This window comes from Anabrus simplex, chromosome 4 (genome assembly GCF_040414725.1).
Source record: "Anabrus simplex isolate iqAnaSimp1 chromosome 4, ASM4041472v1, whole genome shotgun sequence".
NCBI classification, from domain to species: Eukaryota; Metazoa; Arthropoda; class Insecta; order Orthoptera; family Tettigoniidae; genus Anabrus; species Anabrus simplex.
In genome coordinates this window covers 129,604,066-129,616,310 of record NC_090268.1, presented here as the reverse complement: position 1 = coordinate 129,616,310, position 12,245 = coordinate 129,604,066, and the positions used below count along the sequence as shown (strand labels likewise).

Sequence of the window (12,245 nt, the reverse complement as noted above, 5' to 3'; positions counted from 1 at the left end):
CTTTAACTGTGAATCGGGGATAGAGAGTGATATACCCTCTTGAGATCCCCTTCATATTGGTTTGAGGTGACTACGTTTTGTAACTGGTTTTCTTCCTTTTCGTAATGTCTTTAATTTCTTCTTATACGAGTCGCCTCCATAGTTTGGGAATATCCCCTGTTTCATCGGTCCATTTACTTAACCAGTTCTTTTCCGCTACGGCCCAACAGATTGGGTACTAGATACCCCTGTTTAAAATTGTAAGTTGTGCCTTGATAGCAAGTGATTGTATTTTCTGATATGGCCTTGGAGAGGCTTGGAAAACGGAGAGCAGGTTAGCTCTTTTTCAAGTGTTGTAAAGTGCCTCTAGGAGGCTTGATTTTGTAAATTACAGAGCTAGTGCTCCATTGTATTGAGGGATTTCTGCCCTTGTATAATTTTGTGTCCTTGTAAATCTTGAGCTGAGTGCTCAATAATTGTGAAGCGAGGGGCTGGAAGCCCTGATTACTAAACAATCACTAAACTTTGGATTTTCTTGCTTTGTCTAAACTTTGTCATGGTACCTGGTATATTATTCTTATCTCACTAAGTGAAAAGTTGTTAAAGTTCTGTTGTTGATTTCTGAAATCCTCAAGAAATATAACCTTTGTTAAAATTTTAATCAATTCATGAATTTGTAGTTAGACCCATTCACCCCGGCACCTTCTTTCACCTCTGGTGGTCCACGAGTAACCCCGTAATAATAATAATAATAATAATAATAATAATAATAATAATAATAATAATAATAATAATAATAATAATAATAATAATAATAATAATAATAATAATAATAATAATAATAATAATAATTTAAATACATGAAATTAATTTCGTTTCACCCATGCTTCACTTTAAGTACAATTTTCTCATAAAATTACAGGACTACATGTACTTTTAGATTGGATATAACATAAGCGATTTACAAAACAATTTTTTTTTTGTGAATGACCTATTATTTCGCAAAATACGCTTTTCTCTTTGCCTAATTTATTTCGCATTACATTTTGCTAGTATTGATTTAAATAATCGAAATAGTGTGAATTTAAATAATACACAAAGTTTTGGTCACCACATTTTGGGTGGTTTGAAGAGTTCACATAGAAAAAGAAACATAATTCTATCTAAAATAGTTGCTGAGAAAAGTGCACATGAACATCTGAAAGCTCAAAATTGATGTATTTTCAAAAATCTCCATTGCGGGTGAACTAATTGCATTATAATTTTTTTAATGCACCATAAGAGTTATAAACACCCTGTATGTATGTGGTGAAAATGTCATTAGTCTACAGTGAATAGGATCCCAGATGTAGCAGTTTGAATTTTGCCCAAAGTAGGCTGCAGAATGATAGCAATTATCTACTTTCTCTCCTTAGTCTAACGATATGTTCGTTAACTTCTTCATCACAATCGAAAACGTTCAGAAAGTGAGAATCGTCACATTTAGAAATTTTGTCTATACTAATATTATAAAGAGGAGAAATTTGTATGTTTGTTTGTAACGGATAGACTCAAAAACTACTTAATCGATTTTAAAAATTACTTCACCTATCGAAAGCTACATTGCCAGTGAGTAACATGGGCTGTATGTCATTTTCAAAACAATTCGAGGTGGGGGGCACAGGGGGGGTAGATATAAATGTAATAGCCTAATGTAGGCAAAATATCGAATTTGTCGTACAAGGACGAGACAAACCTCAATTTAATCCCCTTGATGCAAAGAACAAATCTCGGTAGGCCCAACGGGCCAGAAAACCGTGTTTTAAGGCCCTAAAACCAACCGTTACGGAGATATTGGCACCACAGTACCACTGCTCTAGGAATCGGATAATGTAATGAACTGCCGTAACCATGGCAACGTCAGCTCCGGGATTCTACAGCAGCGAAATTATCTACAATATATCACAAAAACCTAACATGTTACAGACACGAAAAGTGGTATTTATAATCTCCTTTAAAAATAAAAAGAACACAAATTTTGTTTCCACAAAGTCCACTTAAGGGTTGATTGGGGGGGGGGGAATTGAAGTGAGGTAGGATTTTAATTATTTATATGGGGATACACATATCTCAGAAACTGAAGATGTTCGTAATTGGAATCTCCTTTAAAAATAAATGAACACTTTTCTAGAAAAAACACTTAAGGGGGTGAAATAATAAAAATGCGAGTGAATTTTTAAACTGAGGATCTTCTTCTTCTACCGCTTTTCCCACACCTATGGGGTCGCGAGTACGAACTGTGCCGCAAATGTGGATTTGACCCTGTTTTACGCTAGATGCCCTTCCTGACGCCAACCCATGTGTAGGGATGTAATAATTACTATTGCGTGTTCCTGTTGCAGTTAGTAAAGTGGTGTGTTGAGTGAATATTATGAGGAAAGTGTTGGGACAAACACAAACAACCTTTCTCCGAGCCAGAAGAATTTATCACACGCGATTTAATCCCCCGACTCAGCCCGGAATCGAACCCGAAACCCTGTGAACCGAAGGCCTCTACGCTGACAATTCAACTAAGGAGTGGGGCAGTTTTTAAACTGAGTACGTCTACAGTATATCTCATAAAGTTATTACCGACGTGAAAATTGGTATATGTGGTGATGGGGGGGGAGGTGAATTGAAGTGGGGAAGGATTTGAATTGTTTACATGGGGATACACATATCTCAGAAACTGAAGATGTTCGTAATTGGAATCCCCTTTAAAAATAAATGAACACTTTTCTAGAAAAACCACTTAAGGGGGTGAAATAATAAAGAGAAACGTACTTTTTCTTTTCGGAAAATCAACTTACTGTAAGCTGGAGCTCGAAAATCAGTGAAGAAGGGGTTGAATTCTCTTGATGAGGATACTTATATCTCAAAAAATAAGATGTTACAGACGTGAAAATTGGTATTTGAAATCTCTTTTAGAAATGATGAAACCCTTTCTTCTTTCGACTTAAAAGAAGACTGTTTCTCATATGTAGAGTTCCATGTCGTATGTTCCAGATTTAGCTCTGTCAGTAGCTAGGTCATATTAGCCTCAAAAAGCAATGCCACAAGCATGGTTTACAAAGAGGTTTTGGGGTAAATGAAATACAATTTTTCGGCGAGTTTTTATACGTCAGGGATTTACAGATAATGTTTTAGTGCAGTACCGAGGAACAAGTAATTTTTATCAAATTACGGAATCCTCGCGAGCGGAGCCGTGCGTAACAGCTAGTTTGAGATATAAAGGTTCTGCAAGACCATGGCGATATCAAGAGGAAAAAGACAAGGATGAAAATAGTTGATCAAAACCTTGAAATTATGGACAGTTTCAAATACCGAGGGAATGAATTAATGCAGAATATAAGGCTGGGCATGGAGATTTGCAAGAGGGTGCAACAGGGCAATGCATTCTACCAGTGTGTAAGAAACCTTGTCTGGAATAAAGAAGTATCAAGGAAGTACAATGTACAAAATGTATTAAGCACCTATATTGGCTTATGCGGCTGAGACCTAGACAATGGCAAGTAGGGAGGAGATTAGAATTCAAGCCAGCGAAATGAAATACGTAAGACGTATGAGAGGAAGGACAAGGAAAGGCAGAGTGAGAAACGAAGATGTTAGAAAGGAAGTCGGAATAGAAAACCTAAATAAGAGTATTTATAGGAATAAACTAAAATGCTCTACGTTTTGTGTTAAAGAAATTATCCCCGTTGAATAAGGTCATCAAAGGATAGTTACAATGTCATTTATTAGTGAATTCCGATTGAACAATTAGGAAATATCACATAGAGATTTAAAGACTCAATATCATTTGCAAATCTTCAATTAAAGATAGGGATTTCCAGGCCAATGTAATGTCACAATTATGATGGCCGTTAGTTCGACTCCCGACCAGGTCAATGAATATAGTATTTCCTGGTGCTTATTATTGAAGGATGATTTATTCTGTTGGCATACGTGACTTGTGTTTATTGTACATTTTGGCAACGAAAACTCTTACTTGTGGTTGTAATGTTTTGATTTTGGATTAATTTCATGTGATTGTCATTGTTTGAAGCAGGGGTTCTGTCCTACTGCTATAGACTCAGTGTTCAGTAGATATAAGCTTTTGGGGAAATTTATGTTAGTTGTAGAACCCATCGCTACCAGTTTATGTTTATTTAATGTAAAGAGAAACAGCTGATTATGTATGTGTCGAGTTAAATATTTTCCTTGTAAAATCAGAGTTGTAGTTCAAAATATTCGCGTCGGATGTACTTACCGGCCCGGATTCGTTTCGTGTTAGGTGTTATTAGATGAGAGTATGAAGCTACGAAATGAAAGAATGATTTAATATCAGTTAAATAATTCATGTACAGCAGAGAGATTTAATATCAATTAAACAATTCATGTATAGAAGAAGTGTAGTATAATTTTTGAATTCGAATGTCACTCAAGTGAAGTTGGTGTATATAATTCCGGTCAACTATATTTTTTTTGAAAATGTTAATAAGTAAATGATAACGATGATGATGATGATTGTTGTTTAAAGGGGCATAACCTCGAGGTCATCGGCCCCTAATGGTACGAAATGAGATGAAATGGAATGACAAATTAAAAGTCTAAAATTCTCCACTGACCAGAATTCAAAGCGTGAGAACGAAGAATGAATGGATGGACATGAATTTAAAACAATCAGTGGAAGCGACCCGCAATGCTTTACATTCACATAAACTGACGTAAAATAATAGGATTACTGACCAAGAGACTGCTACTATAGCATAACACTGAAACGATGATGCTTGCAGTCTAAAGGGGGTCCAAAATCCAAGTTATCGGCCCCTCATAACGGTACTGATCGCTAGGAAAGTAGAACCATGGTATTTGTCATGTTGCGGTACTAATCAAAAGTAGCAGACTTGCGGTATTCCACACATTATTGTACTACTCAGAGGTTATGAAATTCGACATATAATACAGACCTATGTTTTTCTCACTTTGCGGCGCCATTTACAGGCAACGCAACTCTATGGTGTTCATCACGTAAGAGTACTAACCACAGGGACCTTCCACTATCCCGTGGTGCTCCTCATATAGTGGGTACTAATCATAGGCAAGGCAGAATCATGGTAGCTATCATCCCATGGTCCTGCTCATATGGTGGTACTAATCACAGGTACTGCAAAAGCCGACCGCACGGTGCTCCTGTGTGCTATTACTCACAAACCTATTTCGTACCTAATATAGTGGTACTGCGCACAAGTAAAAGCGACCTTTGGTGTTCTCCGCGTGGTGGTACTACTCACAAGTAGTTTCATGGTTCTAATACAATCATCCCTTGGTCGCCCCTTTTAGTCGCCTCTCACGACAGGCAGGGGATACCGTGGGTGTATTATTCGTCTGCCTCCCCCACCCACAGGGGGTGTGTGTTTGGTCCGCGAGAGGTATTTTATTTCCCTCAAGTCCGACGACAAGCCGGTGAGAACCCCTCTATCCGCCACCTGGGACGCGCCACATGGGAGTATCACCTCTCCCCCTGCTACTCCAGCGTAGCAGGTTCGTGGTAAATGATAACAAAACCCGATAGGTGGTAATTAAAAGAACGGTTTAATTAAATTGACGTCGGCAATATTTATGGTAATGAAGTTGTAAAAATGAATTTGCTAAGAGATGTAATAATATTTCAATTATTTGACATGCTGTTGTATGGATTTGGAGTTGAGTAAAGAAGAATGATGTTTATGCTAATAATTTATGAATGGAACTGAATTGCTTTGAAACATAGGCCGACGTGCAAAATTCAATACATGAAAGCATTGGCGATTGATTGGAATAAATAATTAAGTGGATTAAATCAAATTTATAAAATGAATCAAATTAGTAAGGGTTTCAGTTGATCGAGTGACGAATTTGTATATTTATTTGTATATTATTTAACGCTTTCACCTCTGATGTAGTGTCAGAGATAAAGGAAAAGACAGACACAGAAATGTACCTGTATGCTGATGACATGGAAATTGCGACTGAAGACATAACAGAACTACAACCTGCGATGAACTTGCTAGTGGACTGGGCAAACAGGAATGAAATGAAAATAAATGAGGAGAAGACTGAACTAGTCGTATTCAGGAAAGGAGGTAAACTAAGGGAAACAGAGCACATACGGTGTAATAACGTCCGCCTTCGCAGAGTTAGCAGTTTCAGATACCTAGGTGTAACCTTGCAGACCACATGAAGCAGTTTCAGGATCCATATAAGAGCTAGAATTATTGCAGCTCTGAAAGCGATGAATGACATTGAGAATATCACACAAATTGCAGTGGATACAGCCATGGTGCTTTTTCGAGTAAAAGTGCCCCAGTGTTAACCTATGGGCTTGAGATCATAGGGGAATTTCTGAGTTTGAAGCAATTAGAAGACCTGGAAAAGATAAAATCCAGATATCTGAAGCGAGTCCTCAGTGTTTCAAAGACTACAAGATCTCGACTTGTATATGAACTCGCGGGAGAAACTTTCCTGATTGAGGACCTGAGATACAATCTTGTTTTACCAGGAGGCGTAGCATACGATAACCTGTTGCATAAACTTAGAGAAAAAAGAGGGACATTTGGGAAGACTTCTACTCAACGGAGGCCATGACGGATCGGAAATGGATGGAAACGGGCTACCAACTGAGACACATAGTTACGAGATTGGCTTTGCACGGATTCCATTTCAAGATGTGTAAAAACAAAGTTTTTCACGAAGCGAACATAAACTGTGTGTGTAGGCTATGTGACCAAGTTTGTGAAAGATATCATATCCAGAAGTGTTCCTCGAGGTCCTGTTCGATTAGTGAATTTATTGAGGACTAACACTTATGCAGAGCGCATTAGACGCCACGCTGTCTTATCTAATTGTGAACCTCTATGCACATTGTGCGCAATAAAATTTATTATTATTTAATTTTCCTTCTCTCTATCCTTCCTGCTTAATACTTCAAGATTACTTATTCTACTCGAAGATATCTCTGGGTATTGCGCGTTTAGCGACCCTGGGATTTATTTTGCCGGTACCATATTTCAAAGGCTGGAAGGATAGAGGGTTGATTATATTCACACTTCACAATCAACTTTACGAGTAAGTCACAGATAACTGTTAGTCTGCATTACGATGACTCAGTATTCGGCTGTCACCGAACTGACACAAGAACTCAACCGAACAGATACACGAAACACACTCCGAACATATAATCCATTTGGTCACTGACGATTACGTATCCATATCACTGTTCCCCATTCGTCTCCTTCCAATTGACTCCAATTGACTTCATGTCAAGTCTCTCCATTCATCTCCTTCCAACCAACTGAACTATCCAACTGACTGCCGCTATAGGATACAGCCCCTATATATAGCCATTAGTTGACACATGGTATAACACCCATGTCAGAGCTCAAAATAGATATGATGTCACTCCCACCCTGCTACAAATGTTACATATTGTGTTGAAATAGCCCTAGGCAAGTTTGGAGTTCCCTAAATATGATCTCATCGCTAAAACAATGACAGAACGATGACTCGACAGTTACTGTAACAGTATTATACCATATGTTGCATGTCAAAAGGTTTCACAAAACATATCCATATCTGATATTAGGCAGCAACTCTCACTTTACATGGTTTTAATGCTAATATTGCCGGGCTGAGTGGCTCAGACGGTTAAGGCGCTGGCCTTCTGACACCAACGTGGCAGGTTCGATCCTGGCTCAGTCCGGTGGTATTTGAAGGTGCTCAAATACGACAGCCTCGTGTCGGTAGATTTACTGGCACGTAAAAGAACTCCTGCGGGACTAAATTCCGGCACCTCGGTGTCTCCGAAAACCGTAAAAGAGTAGTTAGTGGGACGTAAAACAAATAACATTATTATTATTAAGGCTAATATCCACACACACATACATATGCCCAATAAATTAACTACAATGAAGCAAGCTATAATCAATTAATAATAGCGAAATCGGATTACAGAATTGAATCAAACACTCATAATAATTGCAATAATAGTAATGATAATACAGATACAACAACAACAATAATAATAATAATAATAATAATAATAATAATAATAATAATAATAATAATAATAATAATAATAATAATAATTGTACCGGGAGGTACAGCTCAACGCCGCGCATTCAAAACTAGCGCCTAAATGAACTCCTGTATTGGTAAAACAGTGAAACTGAAAACTACACCTTTAATCAGAAGAGGTCACCACTAAAATATTGAGTAATTTTGTTATTGTGCAGTTTCCTAAACTGAGTGAATTTCTACATGTTTTGTTTGTCATTCATCAAGAAATTTGGACATTCTCCCATAGACAACACTACGAAAAATCTATGATCACGCACTCTGGTGCAAAGTGTAAGAAGTCATAATTTAAAGAAGTTTTGTATTTATAAGTTGTTGCAACTGAATGATGTTCATTTATTTTTGGGTTGACAATATTTCCTTTTTATTTCCGCCAGTTTTGAATCTAGCCAATCCCTAATTTCTGTAATTAATTTTCCACCTATCACCGGCTTCTTCTTCAATTCTGAGTGTAACTTTGAAGTTAACCAATAAACTTGAGAGGGTGTGGCTAGTTTAATCTTGAATGGTCTCGAACCTTCCCTGAGGGTTTATAAACTGTCGATTTTCACGTTTCTTGGCCAATTGATCGTCATCTTCTGGGTGTGTGTGTCAAAGCAGGAGGCGGGCGGCCTCTTTCGTCGGTCAGGAGTACATCTACAAGGTAATGGCCACATAACATATTTTTCTTGCTAACTCCGCAGTTTAACCCGAGGGAAAGGTCCGAATCGACAACTATGTAACCTACCTTTCTAAAAATGTAACTTTCTGACGGCTAATGTAAACACTTCATAAATCTTTAACTGTAAATCGGGGATAGAGAGTGATGTACCCTCTCGAGCTACTCTTCATCTTGGTTTGAGGTGACTACGTTTTCATAACTGTTTTTCATTCTTTAATGTGGTAATATAATTTCTATACGAGTCACCTCAGTAGTTTGGGAATAGCCTCTGTTTCATCGGCCTAGAGCCCCTTAGTTCTTTCTGGGTTCATATCTAAGAGGGCGAGTAGACGCCTCCATTCATTTTTGTGTTCGGGCCACTAATTTAACCTGTTATTCTTATTCCACGAATGCTCAGTAGGTTGGATATTTAATACCCCTGTAAAAGTAAGTTCAATTTTGTAAATGGTAGGTTGAGAGACGAGAGAGTGTTGTAATGTTGCCTTGAGTAGGCAGTAAGAAACTGAGAGCCTGTTAGCTCTTTCTCACATTCTGTGATTGTAACGAGTGCCTCTGGAAGGCCAGATATTGTATTTTGGGAGCAAGTGCTCTTGAATTAGGGGATTTCTGCCCCTCATTAATAATACCTCTTCCTTTTGTAAAATTGTAAAACTAGGGGCTTAAAGCCCAAAGTGTTAAGGTTCTGAATCTTGGACTCTTTCCCAATGTTGTTTAATTATTGCTACTTGTACCTGTAATATTGTCATGAAAAATTGTTAAGTTTTATGTTCTGAAAATATAACTTTCAGTTTAAGTTTTAAATTCTATTCTTGACATTGTAGTTAGACCCATTCACCCCGTCACCTTCTTTCACCTCTTTCTGCTCCACGGGTATCCCCGTAACAATAATAATAATAATAATAATAATAATAATAATAATAATAATAATAATAATAATACAGATGAATGATTGTAACGGGATTTGAACCGCTACACTCTGTGTGTTTCGCCATAGACATATTATGTGTGTTTAACATGGAATCCGGCCATCTGGACGTGTCATGCTTGATTTCAAAAGTAATTGCATTTGGCCGTGATTCAATAGCGTTTTATCAGGTCAAGAATATAGACAGTGATACAATGGTTTTTTCGTCGCTACAATATCTACAGTTGATCCGCTCCCCTACCGTCTAAGACATGGACTTCTTTATAGATGTCATATCCGTTATCTTTTAACAACTGGGTAAGTGCAGTGAGTTTCTCTCATCGTTTGGCCGGCAGGCGTGCCCAGCTTATCTGCCTCCCGTTGACTCATCACTTCCCGTTACACAGCGCAGCGGCAGCACGGGAATGCCCGTATCTCGCAGTTCAGGTCCGTGCTTAGAACGTGTATTAGGTGTTGATCTGTCGCTCCGAATGTTCTGGGGTTGTGAAGTATTACTTCGGCGTATATTTCTCATAATGCCCCCACATGTATACATGGTAGAGGAAAGGGTTTTTATGTACGGTAATTATGTGAAAACAGAGTCTTGCAGGGAAGTCGTTAGGCGATTTGTAACACAATTTCCAGGTGTATGACCTCCACATGAAGAGTCTGTGCGGAAAACAAATTGAGAGGAACTAGTCATTTACTCGATAAGAAGAGAAGTGTTACAAAACGTGTACTTAAAGAGGAAAAAGTAAGTGAAATGGCAGAAATATTAGAACATACGCCTACAAAATCCCTAAGACTACTTGGAAAAGAAGGCGGGGTTTCGAAGAGCTCAGCATGACGGGCTACGAAAATTCAAACCATACAAGGTAACTGTAGTACACGAACTGCATCCATCTGGTTTTCTTAATTCTTAATTACTAATTTTCTTAATTCTTATTTTTAAAATTTTAATTGTTTTCTCAAGTCATGCACGGATAAAGTGAGCGAAGTTCTGTCCTTGTTGGTATGCAGCGGAGCGGGTAGTGATGAGTCAACGGGAGGCAGATAAGCTGGACGCGCCTGCTGGCCAACCGATGAGAGAAACTCACTGTATATGTTTCACTTTATGGTGCCTCGGGTGGATAAGCGATGAATTGAACGCACATGACCTGAGTACAAGACTTATAGTTTCTTTCTTCATTGCACATCTTCTGCAAATAGACGTTCCATTCATTCTACTATCATTACCAGGAACTCCAGGAAGGTTAGTTTTCTATGACCGTGCACTTGCGCAGAATTGTTTTTCACTGATAGTCAAAAGAAATCAATACCGAAAGAAATATTTTTTTTTGCTAGGGGCTTTACGTCGCACCGACACAGATAGGTCTTATGGCGACGATGGGATAGGAAAGGGCTAGGAGTTGGAAGGAAGCGGCCGTGGCCTTAATTAAGGTACAGCCCCAGCATTTGCCTGGAGTGAAAATGGGAAACCACGGAAAACCATCTTCAGGGCTGCCGATAGTGGGATTCGAACCTACTATCTCCCGGATGCAAGCTCACAGCCGCGCGCCTCTACGCGCACGGCCAACTCGCCCGGTCCGAAAGAAATATGTATCTCACTTTAGGATGTTATTAATTCAAGAAATTATTTAAAATATTTATATAATGACATTTCTGTCAAAATTAACAACCCTGATTATGGCACACAATACCATTAATAAACCATCCTCAAATGATAGGAGATTTGGAAGCCTTCGTGTACTATAATATCCACTACCTACGATGTATGAATTTATTTTGTCTTCTTATTGACACAATAACCACATTATTCCAGACATTTATTAACGGCCGAGCGAATTGTCTGCACGTTGCGGACCGTGCAGCCGTAGTTTGAATTCGGTAGATGGTGGGTTTGAAACTCACGATCAGCAGCATTGAAATTGGTATTCCGTGGTTTTCCAACATATTAATTAAGGTCACGGTTGATTCTTTCCCAATCCTATCCCGTCCCTTCCCCACTGTCGCGGAAAACTTATGTGAGTTAGTGCTAAGATAAACTACTACAAAAAGGGAAATAGTTTCATATTTAACTAGCAGTGAAACACTTAAAATTAAGCCATCTAAATACAGTATGAGATTTGTTGTACTTCGATCCAACGTAATATGGCAACTGGTGTTCGTCATTTATGTATACTAGGTCAGTAGCATCATCTATACCGTTGCTTTAATAAGCTCTTAATTACATGTTTTTGATACGCTGTTATTAGAACACAAGCTCTTAGCTCAATTCCAGACAATAACAAATTCCTACACGAGTAGCTTCTCGTAATGTGGACGGAGGAAAAGTATTTAGATCTCGCAATGGGCATGGCACAGAAACTAACTTTCTTTTTGTGCGACGAACACGCCGAAGAGCTTTCGTTCCCAAGTATCTACCTCGGTGAACCGCGTGCATTGAGCACGTCACTCCGTTTTGAAATCCGTAGAAGAGACAGACGCAAAGTGCAGCCCGAGCATGTCCTCCACATGGCGATGAAGATAATGCGTTTCCGTTTGACGAAAGGTTTGTTCGCCACGTTCAAAACCGCCGGTGATATAGTA

The 12,245-nt window shown here is 38.6% G+C and overlaps 1 protein-coding gene across 1 annotated transcript in view; it reads right to left on the bottom strand.

Moving 5' to 3' along the window:
* The window catches only part of LOC136872197 (adenylate kinase isoenzyme 5), a 327,365-nt gene that overhangs the window by 109,997 nt on the left and 205,123 nt on the right, over window positions 1-12,245 (bottom strand). The gene's annotated exons all lie outside the window — the stretch shown is intronic.